Source organism: Bos mutus, chromosome X (assembly GCF_027580195.1).
Source record: "Bos mutus isolate GX-2022 chromosome X, NWIPB_WYAK_1.1, whole genome shotgun sequence".
In the NCBI taxonomy this organism is placed as follows: Eukaryota; Metazoa; Chordata; class Mammalia; order Artiodactyla; family Bovidae; genus Bos; species Bos mutus.
In genome coordinates, this window is record NC_091646.1 from 125,284,193 (window position 1) to 125,308,625 (window position 24,433).

A 24,433-nucleotide genomic window follows, 5' to 3' on the forward strand; every position below is an offset into this window, starting at 1 on the left:
CTGGGTCACAAGATGCAAGTTGCTGGAAAGCAACGTTTAAAGCCTTTTTTTCCTTAACTGGGAAACTTACTGCAAAACTGCGTTTAAGCGGTTAGTGTTGATTTTGTGCTATATGTTAAGCTTTGGAAATAGGATTTTCTTATTGAAGTACAATAAATGTGATGCAGTGTTAACGGGTTCTTGTAGTCTCCTGTCTAGAGTTCGCTTTATTTGAAAAGTTTTACGGTAATAGCTGCTTTGTTTTGTACTTTTTTTTTTTAATTATTTTTATTTTTCTGTTTTGTTTTGTACTTTAGACTTCATGGTAGGGCGGTTTATTGGTAAAATGAAGCGCATGTGAATTAGCTGTGTACTAACTAAAGACGGACAAAGTTTCTAAAATGAGATGATGCTTGCAAGAGTTCACTGCTAGAGTTTCATAGGGATACGAAGTCCTCATTTGCAACTTTAGAAAGGGGTTCCTGAAGTAAGAGGCTCTCTATTTTCAAAGCTACTTGCTGAAAATGTGTGCAACTTTTAGGTGAGTTAACGAGTGGGAAAAGGGCAAATGTTAAGTATGAACCATGTTCAGAAGACACCACAAATTACAGTTTGATTTGAGTGGATGTGTAAGTAGGGGAGTACTGGAAATTGAGATTATTAAAAGTAGATTCATTCTAAAGTTGCAGACTGATGGAAAGCTATGCTCTGCTTCATGTTCATTTAGCAGTTCTGACTCCAATCATTGCAGAACTTTTAAAGTTGAGAAGTAATGGAAACTGGTAGTAGGTTGATTAGTGTTTTCGTTAGTAGAAAAACTACTGAGTACTGTTGCTGTTTATTTCATCTCTCCTTAGCATCTTCTTTTTTTTTTTTTTTCTGTCCTAAGTTCTAGCACCAATTAAAGTTTGGCTCAGAAATAGGCTTCTGTAGGGAACAAACTCTTACTTAACAGTGGTTGAAAATTACAGGAGTAGTTTGGTCAGTTTAAAAACGAGTAATTCCTGAGAACACAATGACCGTCATATAGCCTTGTGCAGACTTTCTTCCCACTGGTGAAAGGAACTCCGTTTATGAAAATATCATTACTCTTCTCTAAATTAAGCTTGAAGGCTCGTGTATTAATTTATGAATGTTACAGACGCAGGTTTCAGAAAACATGTTTTCTAGACTTGCAACAATGGTGTTCCTTCTATAAGAAAGAGTATCACATTTATCATGAACCGTTGGTTTAGAAAATTTTAGAAACTTAATTGAGACAGATGGGAAGCGGGTTGCTAATATAGCCTGGTTTGTGAGGTGTGAAGGACAAACATAAATTGTAGAAGTAGTTGCTTTATATCTTGACAGCTGAGAAACAACTCTTAAGAAGATAGAACTGTATGCTGCACAGTACAGCAGCAGCAGATGTTCCAGTACAGCAACAACGGATGTTCAAGATTAAGAGTATGTTAGACTCATATGTTTAATTGAGAAGACAGGTACGTGTATTACTTTAAAGTATTTCCATTAGAAACGATTAAATATAAAATGTTTTTTGCTTAAAGGGGTAGATTTTGATTATAGGCAGAACACTTTATTAGCCAACTATTTGGATTTATGTATGTTTTTCAAATAGAAAAACATTTCCTTAAAAAAAAATCAACTGCTTTTTGTGAATGCTTTCTCTAACCATGTTTTAATTTATATGCTCACAAATTAATCTTCTTTGCGTTATTTATGCTCATTGGCAGTAACCTTTAAAAATTGTTTTTCAACTCAGTGTTTGAAATTTTGTTGAAGTAGGTGAGAAACGTAGATGGACATTTGATGTAAAAGTTTGTTCTCTTCAACCTCATACTTTTCTTCTATTTCTATGTAGATTTTCATACATTTTCTTTTGCTGCCAAATATCTAGCCTAACATTCTGCTGATTCATTTCTCCTTAAAATTTTCTTGGGTTCTCTAATCTTATAAAAATCATTTATTTCTTTTTTATCCCCCATATTTCTGAATTCATTGTTTCCCAAATACAAAACTGTTCCACAGTATATTAATTGGTGTGTCACATAAGTATTTTTGTGCTTCAGGAACTCCGTTGTTCCTCCTTTGTCAGCTATGGTTCTTTTCCAAACCTAAATATGAACTCTCCTTTGAGATCAGTCCTCTCTTGTTTCCTCCAGTCTTCTTCCCTGGCTTACTGTCCTTTATTATGTTTACATTCTTGCCTAAGTTTCTCACCTAGCTTTTCTAGTTGCCTCTTGAGTATCTCATTTGCCTTCTTGACAGGTGTACTTAACATGGCTACAGTAAAATGTAATTTGACATCTGTTTGGTGCTCAGTGTTATAAAAGTTGGAAACCTGTTTCTCCATGGAATCCCTAAAACAATTCCTGCTTCTTGATTTCTGTTTGTGACCTTTAGTTTTCCAGCCTTTCTTCTTTTTCACATAGAATGACATAGACATCTTTAATTTCCTATTAAATTTATTCTAACCCCGGTTCATATTTTGTTTCCTTTGAAATAGTCCTACTTGTAACAGATAGTCATCCTTGTCTCCCTAGCAAAAGGATCTGGCATATTGACATTATTTTCATTAAATGTTATTTGAATGATTAAATGCAGAGATTTACATAAAGTTGAATAGTTCTGCAATTAAAATAAACTAGATTAACAGGTATGTTATGTTTTTGACAGGGTATAAATAATAGGAAATACTGTGTCCACTTCATGAAAGCACTTAGTTCAAATGGGAGCCAGGAGTAGACTTTCCTCCCTGCTCCACTCCCCTCCTACACATCACCTGATAGAAATATAGTGAAAGTGAAAGTATTATTGGCTAAGTTGTGTGTGACTCTTTGCAACCCCTTGTACTGTAGACCACCAGGCTGCGCTGTCCATGGGATTTCACAGGTATTTGTACTAGAGTGAGTTACCACGTCTTTCTGGGGCTTTTCCTAATCCTCGGATTGAACCCCCATCTCTCACGTTGCAGGAGGATATTTACTGTCTTAGCCACCAGGAAAGCTGATAAGAAAAAAGGTAGTCCATTATTATTAGTATTTTTCAGTGGTGGTGATGATTCAGTTGCTGAGTCACGTCTAACTCTTGACAATGCCATGGACTGTAGCCTGCCAGGCTTCTCTGTCCATGGAATTCTCCAGGCAAGGCTACTGGAGGGGGTTGCCATTTCCTTCACCAGGAGGGTCTTCCTGACCCAGGGATCAAACCCTGGTCTCGGGCATTCCAGGTAGATTCTTTACCAACTGAGCTTTGAAGGAAGCCTTATTTCAGTACATTTTATAAAATATGTATATATTTGTAAAATAAGTCCTTTTAAAGGATTCAGTTAAACTGTTTTCCTCAATCTCAGTTCTTTTTTTTCCCCTAGAAGCAGTTGATGTCCTTGGCATTGTATACCCAAAACAATGTCTGTGCTTTACACTTACTGAAAATGTGTCCCATTAAATGTTTCATGTAGTATTTTTTATTTAAGTCACACAGTCACTTTTTGCAAGACACTTAATGTTACACAGGGGTCTAGATTCGTGGTTTCTGGAATGTGGTCCAGGAACCCCTGGGGATATCTTAATTTTTTTTAGGGTGTTGTGAAAGAATAACTTACGTTTTTTCATAAAAATACTAAGAACTTACTTCTTTACTCTCCTTCCTCTATAACTGTAGTGTAGTAGTGTGTAGTAGCGTTTTTCAGAGGCCAATATGACCAGTTGTGTTGCAGAACAAAGAGGAAGTGGATAGAGAAATACAGCAGCCTCTCTCAAGCTGCACATTAGATTTACAGAGAATTCAGTTTTTCTGAAAATATTTTGGTACAAATGTTACATTAGCATTAGTAAGTTATAGATTAGTTTTAAATGAAATGTTGCTTAAACTTTCCATTCAACAGAATGTTGGTCATGTGGAGCTGCTGTATATTTATTTATATACATATATATATATATGTTTGTTTTTTAAACTGGGTATTTGACCTGTTGATTGAATTGATCATTTAAATTCATGACCCATTGTTTGTCTTCCTCCAGTTTTATTATGCACTGTGTAAGTTTAAGGCAACAGAGTTTCATGTACTATGAGAAGGTTATCACTGCTGCTGCTGCTGCTAAGTCGCTTCAGTCGTGTCCGACCCCACAGATGGCAGCCCACCAGGCTCCCCCATCCCTGGGATTCTCCAGGCAAGAACGCTGGAGTGGGTTGCCATTTCCTTCTCCAGTGCATGAAAGTGAAAAGTGTTCAGTCGTGTCCGACTCCTAGCGACCCCATGGACTGCAGCCTACCAGGCTTCTCTGTCCATGGGATTTTCCAGGCAAGAGTACTGGAGTGGGGTGCTATTGCCTTCTCTGAGGTTATCACAGTAAGTTCATTGAATACCAGTCATCTCACAGATACATAGTTAAGTAAGTGGAAAAAATATATTTTTATCTCTGATAATAACTATTAGGATTTAGTCCCTTGTCAGCTTTCATATGTAACGTACAGCAGAGTTCAATTATGTTTGTCATGCTGTACGTTACATCCTTAGTACTTATTTGTAAGTGGAAGTTTGTACTTTTTGACTGCCTTTGTCCACTTCCCACTCCCCCAACTACTGCCTTTAGTAACTACAACTCTGATCTTTTTCTGTGAGTTTGTTATAATTGACCTGCAACACTATGTTGGATCCTTGATACACAATCTATAATGTTTCTGCTTAATCACTACATTCCAGTGTGATCATCACAGTAAGTCTTGTTACAGTCTGTTGCCACACAAAGATACTGCAGTTACTGACTCTGTTTCACACACTGTATTCATACTTATAATTCATTTATTTTGCAGCTGAAAGTATTACCTGTTAATCTCCCTCACCTGTTTGCTTCTATTTTCCATCTTTCACCCATAAAACTACCTCTTCTCTGTCACGGTTTTTCTTTTTGTTTGTTTTGTTTGTTCATTTGTTTCTTTAGATCCCACATAAGAGTGAAATCACACAGTATTTGTGATATTTTACTAATTATGATATTCTCTATGTTTATACATGTCACAAATGGAAGTACTTAATTCTGTTCTTGTATATGGCTGATGTGCTACATCTTAATCCAGTCATCATCTTAATCCATTCATCTAATGGATTAACTTAGATGCTTTTTATACTTGGCTGATTTAAATACTTCCACAGTGAGCATAGGGGTATATGGATCTCCTCTAATTATGTGTTTTATTTCAATAAATATTTAGGAGTGGAATTGCTGGGTCTTATGCAGATCTGTTTTTCATTTTTTGAGGAATCTTCATTATTCTCTTCATGGTGGCTGTACTAGTTTATATTCCCACCAACAGTGCGAAAGTGTTCACTTTTCTTCACATCCTTGCCAATACTTACTTGTTGTCTTTTGGGTACTAGCCATTCTGATGGATGTGCCATCTCATTGTAGTTTTGATTTCCTTTTCTCTAATAATTAGTGATGTTGAGCATCTTTTTGTGTGTATGTTGACTGTATTTTGGGAAAATGTCTATTCAGATTTTCTGCCCATTTTTTGATTGAGTAGTTTATGGGTTTGGTTTTTTCCTCCCTTTTTTTGGTATGTGACTTTTTTTTTTTTTTTTTTGCATTTTAGACATTAACTCCATATCAGGTATATCGTTTGCAAATGTCTTCTTCCATTCAGCTAGGGACGTTTTCATTTTGTTGATAATTTTCCTTTGTTGTGAGAAAGCTTAAGAGTGTAATGTCATTCCAGATTTGTTTCTTTTTACTTCCCATATGATAGAAAATATGTGTATAAAATACTAATAGTGGTGTCAAAGTGCTTACTCCCTGTGTTTTCTTCTAGAATCTTTATGGTTTCAGGTCTTACCTTTAGATCTTTAAAAGTACTGAGGGTTTTTTTAATGTGTGCATAATGTGAGAGAATAGTCCAGTTTGGTTGTTTTGGATGTAGTTGTGCAGTTTTCTTAGTGGTTTTTATGAAAGAGGTTCTCTTTTCCCAATTGTATTATTCTTACCATTATAGATTAGTCATATAAACATGGGCAATTCCCTTGTATGTAACTGTTTTATTTAGTTTGCTTGTTTATATTTACTTATTTGGCTGTACCAGTACTTGGTTGCACCAACTGGTATCTTTTGTTGTGGAATGTGAACTCTTGGTTGCAGCATGTGGGATCTAGTTCCTTGACTGGGGATTGAATATGGGTTCACTGCACTGGGAGCGTGGAGTCTCAACCACTGGACAATGAGGGAAGCCCCATGATTTGTTTTTGATACTATGTTTTTGTCTTTAACTTTCACCATTTTAACTTGTGGTGTTTTCTTCTTTAGGTTTATTCTTTATGGGACTCTATTTGTGTCTTTGACTTGTGTGACTGTTTCTTTCCCACGTTAGGAAAGTTCAGCTATTAGCTCTTCACGTATGTTCTGTGCTCTCTTTCTCAGTCTCTTCTGAGACTCTCTGTAATGTGAGTATCAGTACACTTGAAGTTATCCAACATGACTCTTAAGTTATCCTTATTTGTTTTCATTGCTTTTTCTTTTTTCAGTTGAGCATGAGTGATTTGCACTAGTTTCTTCCAGCTCATCAGTTTCTCTGTATCATCTAATCTGCTGTTGACTCTTTCTACCATTGTTGTATTATTGTTTGGTCATTGTTTATATTTCCTGGCTGTTAAAAATTTGTGACTTCTCACTTGTGCATCTGTTTTTCTCCCAAGTTTGATCATCTTTGTGATCATTTCCTTGGGTCTTTATTGAGTAGATTGCCTGTCTCCAATTTGTTTAGTTCCCCTTGAGGTTTTACTTCATTGCATGTGGCAGTTTGGTTATGTTTCCTGACTTTGGATAAGTGGACTTTTTTAGGAGATATTCTATGCATCCCCACAGAGCTGACTCCTGTCTGGTTAACCAGGACTATACGCTGTATGCATGCTCCCATTGTGGTCTATGTGAGTCCTTTTGTTAAGCCAGGGTGACTGCTATGGGTCATCTGGTAGGGATGCTTGCCTCAGGTCTGGTTGCTTGCCAGGCTCTGTCTTACACAGAAACAGCTGGGTACTCAATAGATGTGTCTGGTTTTATAGGGGCATATAGCTATGGAGTATTGCAGGTCTTGGGGTTGGTGCTGGTCCATAGTGGGCAGAACTGAGTCCCTGGTCTCTGGTAGTAGAACTTTAGGTATCCTAGAGTTGGTGTAGGCAGGCCCTGGTCTGGATGGCTGGCTGTGAAGTCCCTTGGGGTTCCCAGTCTGGGGTTTCATGCTAAGTGCTGATGCACTTATTTGGAGTCAGTTCCCAGGACGGCTGTAGGCCCAACAACTTTATGGTAGCTGGTTGCCTGGTTGTGGGGCTCTGTCCCCTCCTGGCTAGTTCCTTAGCATGAAACTTCCAAGTACTGGTGCTGCCAGACTGGTGGACAGGCCAGGTCATGGTGCTAATAAGCTAGAAGGAAGATTTCAGAATGATGCTTCTTGCCAGCACCACTACTGCATGGTAGAACAAAGCTCCCTAAAATGGGTGCCTCCATTGATTATGTCTCCAGATTGAGCTCCCATTTGCCTTCTGCCTCTCTGGGGTTGTCTCCCAAGATTAGGTATCAGCAGGCTGTTCGGACCTAGGTGTCTTTCAAACTCTTTCAAACTACTGCTTCTGTTGTGCCTTTTAAGAAGGGAGTCTATTTCCTATAGCTCTATGGGTGTCCTTAAAGTAAGGTCCACTGGCTTTCAAAGCGAAGTATCCTGGGTACTTGTACTCCCAGTGCAAGAGTTACTGGCTGTGAAGCCTAATGTGGTGCTTCAGTTCTTTCTTCCTTAGTTTTGCAGTTGTGATTATCCTGCCACTTCTGGATATGTGTATGTCTTGACGGTTCTGTATATCCACCCCTTCTCTCTTGTCTTCTCATAGTTTTTACCTTATATTATTTTAGTTGTGGAAGCTAATCTTTCAGTTTTTTCTTATCAATACTTACCCTGTAAATAGATAAAATTTTGGAGTGTCTGTGAGAGGAGCTGAGCTGAGGGTCTTCCTACTCCTCCATCTTGGCTACCTTCCACTGACACATTTTTCTTAATGATTTCAAAGTTTTAATTTTATGTTTGTGTAAAAGTGATTTGCTGATTACTTATACTGCAGATAACCTTCTTTCAGTTTGTGAGTTTCTTTTAGCTTTGTTTCTAACATTTTGTTGAGTGGAACTTAATAGATAATTTTGAAGAAATCTTGGGTAACTTTTGTTTTTTCCATCTTCAATAAATTTCCTGCCTGCCACAGCTCTTTAAAGTTTTCTTTTAAAAAAGTATGTATAGATTATTAGCATATCTAGAAAATTTTTTTGATATTTTTGATGTTAGATTCTATTTTTTTTTTAATGCAGTAACCTTTCTGCCACTGATTTGTAATTCAAGTATAAAATTCCTCTAGTTTGGTGCCATTGATCTGTTCATATCTGTACACAATGTTTTTAAAACTAATTTTGTAATAAAATCTTACTATATATTTTTTTCAGAATTGTTTTAGTTGTCTTTCTCCTTTACCTTTTTCAATTGAAAAAATTACTAGTTTTTTGTATTTGCAACAAATTTATAGTGTATATGAGCACATGTATGCCTTTAATGAAAGTGACTTGTCTGTTCCCATCAGTTCAGTTCAGTCGCTCAGTCATGTCCGACTCTTTGTGACCCAGTCGACTGCAGCACTCTAGGCTTCCCTGTCGATCACCAACATTCGGAGCTTGCTTAAGCTCATGTTCATCTAGTTGGTAATGTCATCCAACGATCTCATCCTCTGTCATCCCCTTTTCCTGCCTTCAGTCTTTCCCAGCATCAGGGTCTTTTCTAGTGAGTCAGTTCTTTCCTCGGGTGGCCAAAGTATTGGAGTTTTCAGCTTCAGCGTCAGTCCTTCCAATGAATATTCAGGACAGGTTCCCTGATGCTGGGAAAGACTGAAGGCAAGAGAAGGGGATGAGAGAGGATGAGATGGTTGGATGGCATCACCAACTAGCTGAATGAACATGACTTTAAGCAGGCTCCAGGAGTTTGTGATGGACAGGGAAGCCTGGCATGTAGCAGTCCTTTGGGTCGCAAAGTTGGATAATGTAATTATATATATATTATATATTATCCCCATCCCTGTAGTTCAAACAGGGTAAAGAATCTGCCTGCAACACAGGAGACCAGGGTTTGACTCCTGGGTCTGGAAGCTTCTTTGGAGAAGGGAATGGCAAGCCAATGCAGTATTTTAAAAACAAAGAAGAACTGCATTAGAACCATATGAAAAAAGAGAAAAATGTGTAGACAATGTTAGTAAGAAGAATGTCCTCATAATTCTTCTTTGACCTGTCCACACAGTGTGCTCCTGCCAATTTGCCTACTCAGAAAGTCCTCCAGTGTATCTAGGAAGGTGTCTGTACCTGTTGTGTGCAGTGTAGCATCAGTTCAAACTCAGATCTTGCCTTACTCAAGCTTATACTTGCTCCCAAATCCACAGTTGCCCGTAAAGTCCACAGTCTAAGGCTAATTGTGGTGATTTAACCCCCACGTCTGCTGCAGGAGTGAATTCCCTTCCTCCTCTGCTCACATAGCCAGCCCCTGGTTTTCTGCTTGGTTTGTGGCATGCGTCTGCTTGGACTGTCCTCCAATATCTGTTCCTCACTCAGACTTAGGAGGGTGAAAGCAGCAACATATTAGGGCTCAGGTGCTCAACTGGACTGGGGAGAGCGTGGGTGACAGCAGACACAGTGGTGTGCGTAGTGTCTGGTGTGGCCAGGAACTGCCGGAAGTCACCGTGGTTTGAGGCAGGTGGCTGGCTTCCCAGGGGAGTTGCCTGCAGGTTGTGGGTCCGTCAGCAGAGTTGAGCCCCTCAGGCTCTGAGGAAGGTATGGGCTCACGGCTTGGTGACAATTATGGCCCCTGGAGTCAAGATTGCACACCTCTTGTTCTCTACCTCAGGCCCACACACTGGCCCTGGCAGTTGTCAGGTGGCCATGGAGGTGATCTCTCCTCTAGGATCATAATCTGTAGTCCATATAGTCTTGCCTCTGTCACTCATGCTGGATTTAGCGTAATCTACCTCTAGGGTCATAGTCCACTGAGGCCCTACGGCCTACAGTACTCTTGAAGGTTGAGTCCTGCATTCTACAAGCATATGGAATTAGAACATTTGCATGGCAATGATCTTTTGTCTCTCTGGAATGCTTAAGATTTTCCCTGGATTCCAACAGCTGTGTCGTACTAGCTCCTCAGAATATCCTCACAACAGCCAACCCTAGTCCTCTGCCTGGGGTTTGAAGCCTGAGCTTGAGTACCCAGCCCGGGAGTGCAAGCCAGTTCTCTGCTGAGAAGTATTTCTCTGCTGAGAAGTATTGCTCAGCAGTGATCTCTGTGGTTAGTTTTCTCCATTTTTGCCTTCCAGGCACCTACACTGCCTTCTGAGGTTCTGAAGCTCCCCCTATCCCCCAACTTGAGTGTGCAGAAACTTTTCATCCTTCAGGACTCCCTACCCCAGGTGCAGGTCATGTCCTGAAATTATTTGTGTCTTCTTTTATCTTTATTTTTCACCTTACCTCATTCTGAGGAGATTGGCTTGCCTTTCTGGAAGGCTGGGGTTGTCTTCAGTGTTAAGAGGTGTTCTGGAGGAGTTGTTCCACATGCAGATGAATTTTTGATGTTTTTATTGGGAGATTTCTCTCTGCCATCTTGAAAGTTCCTCCATAGTCTTTTTAATATCCTTTGATAACATTTTGTTCATGATTATTATAATCTTTTCTCTTGCCATTAAACACATACTGTGTCAGCACTGTTCTTTGGTTGTGGTTTAAGTCACTTAGTCATGTTCTACTCTTTGATTTTTATGGACTGTAGTCCCCCAGGCTCCTGGGTCCGTGGAATTCCCCAGGCAAGAATACTGGAGTGAGTTGCCGTGCCCTCCTCCAGGGTATCTTTCCTACCCAAGGATCAGATCTGTGTCTCTGGCAAATTCTTCACTTTTTGAGCCACCAAGGATGCCTCCCATTACTAGTACAGTTTTTCAAATTCATATATTAACTCCCTATGATAATGTCTGTGGCCTGCATTGTTTCTGGCCAAGCTGCACCTTGAAGGGTCCTTGTTCTCAGACCAAGGGTTTGAGCTTGGACCCTTGGCACTGAAAACATAAAGCTGGGTGTTCTCAGTACATAATATTTTGTCCTAAATTTGATGAAAAAGTTTGAAACTCAGGGCATTGAAATGCTTAATCTTAGTGGAGGTAGAGTTCAATTTTATCATCTGGCTCCAGAATCTAAATTTATGCTGCTTAAAGGTATACCATGCTATATGTTGGTTGTCATAGGTATCTTGCAAACCTTTGTTAACTATATTTTTTATAACAGTGTATTCTTAGGGAATAGTTATATAGCCTATAACTGTCACAGAGTTAGGGAATAGCAGTTTTTTAAATGTATTAATTTCTGGTTATAATTTATAACAGTTTTGATGAGCAAAAATTAATTATGCAACCTTGTAGTATTACATGCATGAATGCATTGCAGATTCTGAGGTGTCTTTCCCCCTTAAAGGTCAACATCTCTGAAATTGAAATGTGTTTTACAGTTGATATGGTCTTACAATCATTGCGGTTCAAAAATCGTACATGATATACTTTATCACAACCCTCAGTATTCAGAAACTGTTCATTTTGTATCTCTTCATTGGAAAATAGCTATGCTGCTGCTACCTGTCAGATAGTTATCAGTGAAAGTAGAATAAATTGCTGTTCGAAGAGTTTAAATAAGTTAAAAAGCAGTAAGCGTGGTTTCATTGTTTCATACTTCAGTCAGTGTATCGTATGATACAATGATAATATATTGTCTTTTTATTACAAAATTTCCAGTTTGAATGGTAACTGCTTAACTTCAGCAAAAATGATGATTTTAGTCAAAAAATATAGTACTATCATTAAAGTTTATGACTTTGACATGAAAGGAAGTTCAACAAATGATAATTAAGGAGTATTTATGAACATTGTTGTCAGGAGAACGTTATTTTTAAACATGAATATTGAATAGCTTTGAGCAGAAAGGGTAGCCAGAGTAGGACCCTGAATGAGATGTGAAAAAGTTTTAATATTCTAAATGAATTTATTTACGTTGTTAATTTTTCACACACTGAACTCCCAATATGTATTATAAAATTTTAAGCTATGATAAATTTATATCAGTTTACTTAGCAGTAGTTTTTCTTAGTGGTGTGTAAAGTCATAGTTCATCTAATATTTGAGAGTATCTGTAGAGTCTGTGACATCCAATGTAATACTAGTTAATGCTTTTGTTGTAGGAAGGGGGGCCCCCTTCAGGGCCCCAAGAATGGGCTTTTGTCTAACAGTAGGAAAAAAATGTCTCAGGAGACATGTGCTGACAAAGCAAAAGACTCTTGGAAAAGGGCACCTAGGTAGAGAGCAGCAGGGTAAGGGAGCCCAGTAGAACTGCTTTGCACATGGTTCAGTCTCAGGTGTTTGGTGATGGGGTATGTTTCTGGATTCTGGGCAATCATTTTGACTCAGAAGCCTTCCTGCTGCTGCTTCTGCTAAGTCACTTCAGTCATGTCCGACTCTGTGCGACCCCATAGACGGCAGCCCACCAGGCTCCCCCGTCCCTGGGATTCTCCAGCCAGGAACACTGGAGTGGGTTGCCATTTCCTTCTCCAGTGTATGAAAGTGAAAAGTGAAAGTAAAGTCGCTCAGTCGTATCCGACTCTTAGCAATGCCCATGGACTGCAGCCTACCAGGCTCCTCCATCAGTGAGATTTTCCAGGCAAGAGTACTGGAGTGGGGTGCCATTGCCTTCTCCTAGAAGCCTTCTTGGTGGCACACATTGCTCAGCCAGGATGGATGTTGCAGGAGGGATCTTGGAATGTGGTCAGACACATGATGTTTCCTTTTGACCTTTTGTGAACTCTTCTGGTTGGTGATGAGTTACTAGTTCTGCATTCCTTACCAGGACTTCCTATCATAAAATAACTCATGCAGATGGTTACTAGGGTGCCTGACCAGAGTGGGTGGTTTCACTCCCCTAACAACTCCCCCATGAGGCTTCATACTCAAGATACTTCTTGAGAATTGGAGCAGAGGTCTCTATTTCATAACTTCTTCCTGCTCTGCATGGACATCGTCCTCCCTAATAGGGCAGAATCTCTTCCTGATCTTAGTTGAGGTGTTCCATATCTGAAACCAGCTTCCAGCCTTGTAGTAACATCATTTTGGCTTGGAACTGTTGGAGTCTACTGGAGATAAACTCTGTAGGGAGCTGGAGTATACAGGGGCCAAATAGGAGGCCTAATAAGATAGTAATCACGACCTAGAGTTGACAGGAGCCAAGAAGGGAAAAAAGGAGAACTCCACACACCTGTTGAACTGAGATCCTGTATCTTTGTGGCCTGTTTCAAAAACCCCTTGATATCCTGCTTGGCCCTGCTGAGACTGGTTATAACAGACAGCATTCTTCCTTGAGATAGTGGCAAGTGCCCCCCTGCCCTGCAGTCAGTAAATCTAGGGCCTAACTATTTTGTAGTAGCATTGTGGCTTGGGAGTCTTAACTGGGATTGTAGATGTTGGAGGATCCTCACAGTTTTTTCTGTAAATACAGCAGTGTCAGTAAAAAGTTGGTGAAATTTATGTAAATAAGTTCTTAGTGGCTGCTGCTGCTGCTGCTAAGTTGCTTCAGTCATGTCTGACTCTCTGCGACCCCATAGACGGCAGCCCACCAGGCTCTGCCGTCCCCGGGATTCTGCAGGCAAGAACACTGAAGTGGGTTGCCATGTCCTTCTCCATTGCATGAAAGTGAAAAGTGAAAGTGAAGTCGCTCAGTTGTGTCCAACTCTTCGCGACCCCATGGACTGCAGCCTATCCGGCTCCTCTGTCCATGAGATTTTCCAGGCAAGAGTACTGGAGTGGGTTGACCAGCAGTCAGTCCTAATGCCAGGAAAAGGAGGGGTAAGTACTACTGCACCATGTATCCTTTGGTGGATATGTACTGATAAAGGCAAGGAGGTATTACTACTTCAGACCAGATCTTCATGAATGACATACCTTAGGGAGCAACTTCCTGACCAGAAAGGTGGCAGGGATAAATAAACTTTATCCCTACGTGTGAAGTAGACATCATGACTGGGTTCAAGTTGGCAACAAAATGGGTTGGCCAAAGCGGAACAGGATTTCCATCTGCCTTAAAACTGAAACCAAGGTGCATTGGGTGACAGCATAATGGAAAAGGGGCAGTCCTTTAGCTGCTGGGAGGAAACTGTCGCTCCACTTGCTGCAAAAATGGCAGCAGTCAGGCATATAGGAAGGATTCAAGTGTTGTGAGGGATTCTGGGATTTGTCCCTAAGGTAGAGAGTATTTCCTTTAGGTTCCCACCATAAGGTTAGGTTTCCAGGGGTGGGGACCACCACAAGGGAGTAACAGGGGTTGGAGTTGCCTGTCTGATTTAGAAACCAGGATGGATGGGTGTGGTTTTTTGGTTGTCCAGAACATGATTTTTGAGGCTGGCTAATAGTATTCAAGGAGAGCCTCATGTTCCAGGATAGGTATAGCATCTCAGTTCTGCTTGAACTTCCTAGTTCCCAGACTTTGGGCTGAATCGTAATACCTGGAGAAATTTCTAGATCCTGGTTTTCTCCGTCAGTTCTGACAGTGAAGGTTACCTGACACTGAGTTGTCCAGATTTCCCACTGACATTGCTATTAGGGAATCACTTTTTAGACAGACAGGGAAGGTCACTTGGGAATGTCAAAAAGAGAGAAAACAAGGGCTCGGATGGGATTGCAGTTATCGTGGGAGCATATATAGATAGCTATTGCTGATACCAAGGCAGAAGGTTTTTTTCTTCCCTTTTACCCAAAAGGCCATGCCACAACCAGTCAGGGTGCGCTGGGTGACATCATGTAGGTGGACTGGAAGGGTGGGCTGTTGATACCCTGGGATAGGTTGGATATATCCCCAACTTCTGCAGCTAATGCTGATCCAGCAAGGTTGGTTAGGTTGAGTTGAGAAACAGAGTGGTTTGCAAGCATATGTGTATCATTTAGGGAGAGATTAATAGCTGTACAGGCAGACATGATTGGGAAGAAAAGGAACATCATAGAATGCGTTTTACTTGAGAGAGATTTGATGCAGTTCCACCTGAACAAGAGTCTGAGGTCTTCAATAGGTTCACAGGAATAGTTGTCTCCTGGTTTTGGAATCTCAGTCCCTGTCTCTCTCTCCTTTAGGCCGTAGAGTTTTATTCTAGAATTGTGGACCCCAGGCAGGTAGACCCTTCTCTTTTACAGCAGTTGAGTTTGCTAGGACCACCTTATATGGCCCTGTGCCATTTCTTGGACAGCTGGCTTAGACTCCTTTTCTCTTGCCAGGACTAATACTTAGTCCTCCAGCCCTACATAGGGATTTTTCAAGTTCTGTGTTCTCCATATTGTCAAAGTTCTTATTGAACTGTTCCTAGGTCAGTTACATGTTTTAGTGCATTCGTGTCCTCATCAAAAAATAAATTAGAAGTTAAGGGTGGGCATCCATACATCATTTCATAGGGACTTAATAATAGTGGCTGTTTAGGGGCTGCCTGTACCTTCATGAAATTAAAAGACGCTTACTCCTTGGAAGGAAAATTATGACCAACCTAGATAACGTATTCAAAAGCAGAGACATTACTTTGCCAACAAAGGTCCGTCAAGGCTATGGTTTTTCCAGTGGTTATGAATGGATGTGAGAGTTGGACTGTGAAGAAGGCTGAGCACAGAATTGATGCTTTTGAACTGTGGTGTTGGAGAAGACTCATGAGAGTCCCTTGGACTGCAAGGAGATCCAACCAGTCCATTCTGAAGGAGATCAGTCCTGGGATTTCTTTGGAAGAACTGATGCTAAAGCTGAAACTCCAATACTTTGGCCACCTCACGCGAAGAGTTGACTCATTGGAAAAGACTGATGCTGGGAGGGACTGGGGGCAGGAGAAGGGGATGAGGAAGAGATGGCTGGATGGCATCACTAACTCAATGGACATGAGTCTGAGTGAACTCTGGGAGTTGGTGATGGACAGGGAGGCCTTGAGTGCTGCACATCATGGGGTCGCAAAGAGTCGGACACGACTGAGCAACTGAACTGAACTGTACCCTCATGAGGGCTATGAATAGCATATAGATCTGTTTATTATGTGTTTCTTGACATAGTTTGGCCAGAGCCCTTTTAAGGGTCTGTTTGGCTCTCTCCACCTTCCCTGAGACTTGAGGGTGCCAGAATGAATGGAGACCATGTTTGATTTCTAAGCATGCAGCCAAGTTCTGGGATATTGTGGCTGTAAATGAGGGCCCGTTGTCACTCTGAAGTAATTGGGGCGGCCCAAACCTAGGCACTGTCTCCTTCAGCAGAACTTTACAGATTTCTGTAGCTCTCTCTGTCCTTGGAAGGAATGCTTCAGTCCATCCTGTAAATGTGTCAACAAGGACTAGCAAATAAGAGAACCCTGGGGTCTTTGGCATGACTGTAAAATCCACCTGCCGGTCCTCTTGTGGGTGTGATCCCTGATGTTGGATAGGTTTAATTAGAGGAGGTGGCAAGGGTCTGATTTTTGAATTATTTGTTAGATAGGTATCAGAACTGGGGGTGGTAGAGAATGCACTTGAGTAAGGTTTCCAGATTATCTCTTTCAAAATGGGTACTTTAAGAGTTAGTAGTTTTCCAAACCTGAGAGTCAGGGAGTATTATTTGGTCCTGATCAATCTGGAAACACCCATGTCTCCCAGCCCTGGTTGGCATATCAGTAATGTTCTTCTGGGATATAATTTGGAGTCAGGGTTTCCTTGGGGGGGGGGGGAAGGGGCAGATAGCAGTGATGGGGTAGCTTCCCTAGAGGCTTGTTTGGCCTCTTGATCAGCTTTCTTATTTACTGGGCCTCCTTTTCTTGTCCCTTTTGGTGATCTTTGCAGTGGATGACAGCTAATTTAGCAGGAAGTTTGCCTCCAGGAGCCTGAGAATGAGCTCTTTGAGTTTAATAGGAGAGCTTTGAGCACTGGGCATCCCTCTTTCCTTCCAAATTGCTGCTTGAGTATGCAGAATGAGGAAAGCATATTTAGTCTGTATGTACATTAATCCTCTTTCCTTCCCTTAATTCCAAGGCTCTTGGTAAGGGCAAAAAGTTCATCTTTCTGGGCTGAGTGCCTGGGAGAAGAGACCCACTTTCCCTAGTTTCTTCTAGGCTCACTACAGCATATCCTACTTTCCTCTCTCCTTTTTTGCAAAACTACTGACATCTGTGTACCTGTCTTCTTTTGGGACAGATTTGGGTGTTTCCTGATAGGTCAGGGCAAGAAGAGTTTAACTCACCTATGATTTGAATGTGTTGGTGGTCAAAGGGGAAGTACGGGGATCTGGCTTTAAGGTGGTAGTATTTTAAGTCTGACACTCCCTTAATTTCATGTCTGGTATGTCAAGGAGGAGGGCTTGTTATTGGGTGATCCCTCCCCCTGTCATCGATCTATCCCTTTTAGTTTCCAAGACTGTTGCACCTGGTAAGGCATGTATACACCAGGGTCAGCTTAGATGCCTCTTTAACCATAAAAGTGGTGGCTACTACTGCCCAGAGGCAAGTGGGCCACCCTTAGGCCACCTTATCTAGTTGTTCTGAGAGGTAAGCTGTGGGTTGTAATTCAGGCCTCATCATTTGGCCTAACATCCCAAGAGCAGTTCCTACTCATTTAGAGACATACAGTAGGCTTTTCCAGGTTTGGGAGGCCTAAAGCTAGGACTGTAATGATAGACGCTTTCAGGGCATTAAAGGCAACCTTTCGGGTCTCATCCCAGTCAAGTGGCTCCTCCTCTTTCCCTCTTAACTTCTCATATAAGGGTCAGGCCAGATTTAGGGATCCAGACCTGGCAAAACCCAGTCATTCCTAAAAATCCCCTAAGCTGTTTTCTTGTTTGGAGATATGGGGTATTTAAGGTGAGGGACTTCCTCTGGGGGTCGAACGTTCTTTTCCCTTTTATAATTATAAATCCAAGGTATCTTAATGTGGGTTAAATTTATCTGAGTTTATTTGGGGGATACAGGATCACCCTTTTTCATAGAGAAAATTTAAAGTTTTAATAGTATCCATTTGAGAGCTGGAAGATCTGGGCTAGGTATAAGCAAGTCATCCACAAAGTATATTAGATTACTGTTCATAAGGTTAATTCCCTTAGTCTGTCCCCAAGGAAGTCCTGAAAACATGAGGGCGTCCCTAAACCCTTGTGGTAGTTGAGTCCAGCAAAGTTGTATGGCTTCCTTTATTCTCACGTCCTGCCACTCAAAGGCAAAGAGCTTTTGGCATTTTGGAGGAGGATGGAGAGGAATGCAAAAGAAGGCATCCTTAAGGCCCAAGACTGAGAAGTACTTAGCATTTCCTGGGACTTGGGATAGGAGGGTATACAGATTTGGGACTATGGGGTGGATGGGAACCACAGCTTTGTTAACAGCTCTTAGATCCTGGACAAATTGAAAACATCCATCTGGTTTCTTAACAAGATTGGGGTATTGCAGGGAGACTCACAGGTGATTAGACTTCAAGTAGCCTGGTATTTGTTAACTAATGGCCTAAGACCCTTGAACTTCTGGTTTTAAGGGATAATTGTTTTTTCCAGGGTTAGGGAGCATTTGGCCTCAGAAGAATCTTCACTGGTGAGGCATTTATGGCTAGCCATGGCTGGAAACATCCCACGTCTGAGGATTAACATCATCTAAGAAAGGGATAGACTCCTCCTTTTCTACATCTGACTGCAGATATTCAGACACCAGGCAAAGGAAATTACCAGTTTCTAGCTATCCCCAAGTCACTCTGGTCTGGATGTGGCAAAGAAGTTCTCTCCCCAGTAGGGGAGCAGGCAACCAGGCATGTGTAAGAGGAGATGGGTCCCTTACCAGTTGCCCAGCTTACAATGGAGGAGCTCAGTAAAATTTTAGCTTTGGGCTTTTCCATCTATCCCCATCAACCATTTTAGTCAGGGAGTCTAAAGGTCCTAATCAGAAAGGAAGAACAGAGAAGGCAGCCCCTCTGTCCAAAAGAAAGTTCACATCCTTACCTTCTGTTTCTAGAGTTACCCAAGGGTCAAGAGGAATGATCTGGATCTCACCATCCACGGGGGTTTCTCGAGCCCCTGGCCATCCTCATTCTTGGTCACCCAGGACTGAGAACAGAGGGAGCAAGTGGAGGTGTCTCCTTACGCCTTCCCTTAGGCGATATGGACATTGCCCTTTCCAATGCCCATGCTCTCTGCTGTAGGCACAGTGGATGCATCTCAGTCATGGTGGGTGTCTTAAGATCCTTTTTTCTTCCTTGCTCTCCTTTGACTGTCATAGTGGCAGGATGAATCAAGTCCAGAATTTTAGCCTGTTGTCAGGTCATGTCTTGCGTCTGCCTCTCTATTCTGTCTTTTGGGGCTTCTTTTGCTCCCTTTTGGCTTTCTATCCCAGCCCCTATTAAAAAACACCCTATTGCCTCCATCACCACGTCAGAGACTGGGGTCTCTGGTTCTTTTCGTAGTTTTTACAATTTTCCCTTTATGTCTGGGGCTGCCTTGGTTATGAAGAAATGGACCAACAGGACTCTTCCTCCCATACTTTGTAGATCTGCCTGGGTAAAGTTTTTAAAGGCCTTTTTGAGTCTTCCTAAAAAGCTGGATTTTCATTCTTTCCCTATGTAATCTCTTTTACCGTATTATAATTAATTATTTTTTGGACACCTGGGACCATTGTAGACAAGTCTTGAGGTGTCGTAGGGATTCCTTTCCTGCCCTTGTATTAGGATCCCACTCTGACTCAGGGAATTGCCTCTTCCTCAGGGGTCAGACTGACATCCACCTGCTGTCTTTCATCAGCCACTTTTCTAGCCTGATATAGCATTCTAGCTTTTTTTCTTGTCATTACAACACTGGGTGAGGATGACCATGGTATCGCTCCCAGTGGGCCAAATGTGACCCAGTGGGATATATAAAGGGAAGCTAGGCTTATTTCCCATTTCAACAATGGTATAGTTTATAATTCATTCCCAGGGGAGCAGTCTAAGTTCTCTCCTGGTCCCACATTGCCTGATTGTATATGCACCCAAGGAAATGTTCATTGGTAAGCATAATCAGCAAGGCTGTAGGACAGGTCCCAAAAGGTGAATTAACCCCACGACATATGTCTACGGTGTTAATTTTCATCCAACACCAGTTGTGACTGTACTGAACCCTGTCAATCACTTACATGTGGAAATGTTCAGCCAAATGTGCAAAGGTTGAATTTAAAGAAACAGGGCACCTGATGGAGGGCTTCTAATGCCTCATTTTCTCCCCAAGAACAGAATGCACAATTAATGGGTAGGAGAGAGTGTAGCCTCTCAGACAATCTCTTACAAAGACCCAGAACTTCAGGCCTGAGTATTAACAGAGTAAATGGAAATATCTTTGGTCTTCAAAGAGAGGAAAAGAGGCCAGGTTGAAAGAGAAGGAGTGGGGAGAGAAAAGAAGTCTAAGAGTGGGACAGAGAAAGGGAAAAAAAGGGATGACCTTACAGAAGTTACCAGCCACCTGCAGATACTCAGGCGTTATGGGACTTTTCCTGGGCCTCCAGAGAAGGGAGGACTGGAACTCAGCCCCACCAGAATCAGAATTTGAGTTCTCTACCAGGAGGAGGTGATCAGCCACCAGTCCTCAGCTTAGGCTGAGGCCCTTTGACCACATTCCTTCATCCAGGATTAGGGCACAGGAAAAAATAGGATAGGAGGGGTTGAAAAGAGGGGTGAGATAGAAGAGGTCAAAAAATTTCTTGTTCCTTACCTGGTTGGGGCACTCTGACAAGTTGTCTGTGTCAGGAAGACCAGGGACAGAAGTGTCCCAGGTGCAGCCGCTGGATTGAGTCTGTCAGCAGGTGAGCTGGTCCTGGAGTACCCTGAGAGGTTGGGATGTCAGCTGCAGTAAAAACAAAATGGTCCCTTCGTGGTTGCCAGTTGTTGTAGGAAAGGGGGTCCTCCTCCAGGGCCCCAAGAGTGGGCTGTTGTCTAACACTTGGAAAAGAATTGTCTGAGGAGATGTGTGCTGGCAAAGCAAGAGACTTTATTGGAAAAGGGCACCTGGGCAGAGAGCAAGCAGCAGGGTAAGGAAACTTGGGAGAATAGCTCTGCCATGTGGCTTGCAGTCTTGGGTTTTATGGTGATGGGATAAGTTTCCTGGTTGTCTCTGGCTAGTCGTTCTGACTCGGAGTCCTTCCTGGTGGAGCGTGCATTGCTTAGCCAAGATGTATGCTAGTAAGAGGGATTCTGGAATGTGGTTGGACATGTGGTGTCTCCTTTTAATCTTTCTGGAACTCTTTAGGTTGGTGGTGGCTTATTAGTTCTGTGTTCCTTACCAGGAACTACTATGGTAATGTAGCCACGCATTCTGGGAATCAAACTCATTCAGAAGGACAATGCAGATAGTGGTTCAGTTCAGTTAAGTCACTCAGTTGTGTCCGACTCTTTGAGACCCCATGAACCACAGCATGCCAGGCCTCCCTGTCCATCACCAACTCCCGGAGTCCACCTAAACCTGTGTCCATTAAGTTGGTGATGCCATCCAACCATCTCATCCTCTGTCGTCCCCTTCTCCTCCTGCCCCCAATCCCTCCCAGCATCAGGGTCTTTTCCAGTGAGTCAACTCTTCACATGAGGTGGCCAAAGCATTGGAGTTTCAGCTTTAGCATCAGTCCTTTCAAAGAAATCCCAGAGCTGATCTCCTTCAGAATGAACTGGTTGGATCTCCTTGCAGTCCAAGGGACTCTCAAGTGTCTGCTCCAACACCACAGTTCAAAAGCATCAATTCTTCTGCGCTCAGCTTTCTTTATAGTCCAACTCTTATATCCATACATGACCACTGGAAAAACCATAGCCTTGACTAAATGGACCTTTGTTGACAAAGTAACGTCTCTGCTTTTTAAATATGCTATCTAGTTTGGTCATAATTTTCCTTCCAAGGAGTAAGCATCTTTTAATTTCATGGCTACAATCACCATCTGCAATGATTTTGGAGCCCAGGAAAATAAAGTCAGCCACTGTTTCCACATCTGTTTGCCATGAAGTGATGGGACCATGATGCCATGATCTTAGTTTTCTGAATGTTGAGCTTTAAGCCAACTTTTTCACTCTCTTCTTTCACTTTCATGTAGAGGCTCTTGAGTTCTTCTTCACTTTCTGCCATAAGGGTAGTGTCAGCTGCATATCTGAGCAGTTTATTACACCTGTAGGCCCAAGGCAGAGTCTCCTCTTACCCAAGGACGCCGACTAGTTTTTGTGCAAACCTTATATATCCTAAGTGTACGTGCCCAAACCCAACTCTCCAAATTCTGTGAAACTAGTCTGAACAAATGAAAGATACGATCAAAGTTAACCCATGATTCATATGCCTTAGGCCTAGGTAGTTAATAGTGGTCAATTATCAATAAGCCTGTGGTCATACCCCAATAAGCATAATAGAATTTATGATTCTATTTGGCTACACAGAAAATTAGGGTGTACTTTTAGGCGACGGAGAGTTTAGGTATGCGCCCTGGAGCTTTTCCATCCATGGGATCTGGTTTTCCAGTAGGAATGTCATTTCCACACATACTGGGCATATAGCTCAAAGTTCAGAGTCTGCCCCAAGATGGAATCCTGCTTTCAAGACGGAGCCTGTTCTGTTTCCTCCTTCATTTCCCCCTCTTGATGCTCTTAACTCATTGAATGAGCATCATTCATAGGGATATATTGCACCGTGGCTCTCTGACTGCCAGTTTGGGAGAATGACACCAACCTTTGGGTTACAGGGTTCATAACACATTGTAAAATGAAGGGTCCACAGAGCAGAACTATCAAGGCAACTGTAACAATGGTAAATATAGTTTTCCACCAATTACTTTTCACCCAAGATCGGACTGAAGTTCAGAAAGGAATGTTTTCATTTGACATTGCCTTTACGTGGTTTTTCATGTCATCTAAAGAAGCTGATACGTTGTCAGATAAATCAGGAATATATACACAACATTCAACCTTAATTCTAACACAGGTCTGTCCTTGAGCAGCTGTGAGCATGTCCAAAGCCATTCTATTTTGAATTACTGCTTTCTCATTTGGATTTGTTCTTCATTTAAGGCTTAGATGGCTTTAGCACTATCTAGGGGGGCCTGTTTTGTGAAATTAGGTAATATCTGTTGTCCCTATAGAAGGTATGAATAAAACAGTAATGTACTCATACCATTGAAACACAGACCTGGTCCACCTAGCCTGTAAATAAGATAGATTTACTGGGGCTTGTAGGTTAGGTTTTATGCTGGCATGGGCGAAAATGAATCCCAGTGTGCAGCCAGTACCCTACCCAGCCAAGTGGTAACCAAGGCCAAAGATTAGGCCCACAAAGCTATTGGGTTCTGTTGGGTGCCACTCGGGATTCTTGGGTTATATTTCCAATCAGAGCCTGGCCAGTGGATGGACTGATTGGTGTGGTTCAGTTCAGTTCAGTTCAGTTGCTCAGTTGCGTCCCGACTCTTCGCGACCCCATGAATCGCAGCACGCCAGGCCTCCCTGTCCATCACCAACTCCCAGAGTTCACTCAGACTCACATCCATCGACTCAGTGATGCCATCCAGCCATCTCATCCTCTGTCGTCCCCTTCTCCTCCTGCCCCCAATCCCTCCCCAGCATCAGAGTCTTCCAGTGAGTCAACTCTTCGCGTGAGGTGGCCAAAGTACTGGAGTTTCAGCTTCAGCATCATTCCCTCCAAAGAAATCCCAGGGCTGATCTCCTTCAGAATGGACTGTTTGGATCTCCTTGCACTCCAAGGGACTGTCAAGAGTGTTCTCCAACACCAGAGTTCAAAAGCATCAATTCTTCGGCGCTCAGCCCTCTTCACAGTCCAACTCTCACATCCGTATATGACCACAGGAACAACCATAGCCTTGACTAGACGGACCTTTGTTGGCAAAGCTCTGCTTTTGAATATGCTATCTAGGTTGGTCATAACTTTCCTTCCAAGGAGTAAGTGTCTTTTAATTTCATGGATGCAATCACCATCTGCAGTAATTTGGGAGCCCCCAGAAATAAAGTCTGTCACTGTTTCCACTGTTTGCCCATCTGTTTCCCATGAAGTGATGGGACCAGATGCCATGATCTTTGTTTTCTGAATGTTGAGCTTTAAGCCAACTTTTTCACTCTTCACTTTCACTTTCATCAAGAGGCTTTTGAGTTCCTCTTTCTGCCATAAGGGTGGTGTCATCTGCATATCTGAGGTTATTGATATTTCTCCCGGCAATCTTGATTCCAGCTTGTGTTTCTTCTAGTCCAGCATTTCTCATAATGTACTCTGCATATAAGTTAAATAAGCAGGATCACAATATACAGCCTTGACGTTCTCCTTTTCCTATTTGGAACCAGTCTGTTGTTCCATGTCCAGTTCTAACTGTTGCTTTTTGACCTGCACACAGATTTCTCAAGAGGCAGGTT

At 42.0% G+C, this 24,433-nt stretch overlaps 1 protein-coding gene across 10 annotated transcripts in view; it reads left to right on the forward strand.

Annotated features, from left to right (window-relative positions):
* The window catches only part of LOC138986346 (zinc finger Y-chromosomal protein), a 73,029-nt gene that overhangs the window by 1,362 nt on the left and 47,234 nt on the right, over window positions 1-24,433 (forward strand). Inside the window, exons 1-2 of one of the 10 annotated variants that reach the window (XM_070365629.1) lie at window positions 49-520; window positions 1,311-1,460. The exons of 7 other annotated variants lie outside the window; for them this stretch is intronic. The gene's annotated coding sequence lies outside the window, so the exon portion shown is untranslated. Of the gene's footprint in view, window positions 1-48; window positions 1,461-24,433 lie in introns of those variants that run through there. 2 more of the 10 variants (XM_070365630.1, XM_070365626.1) reach the window with 2 other exon arrangements.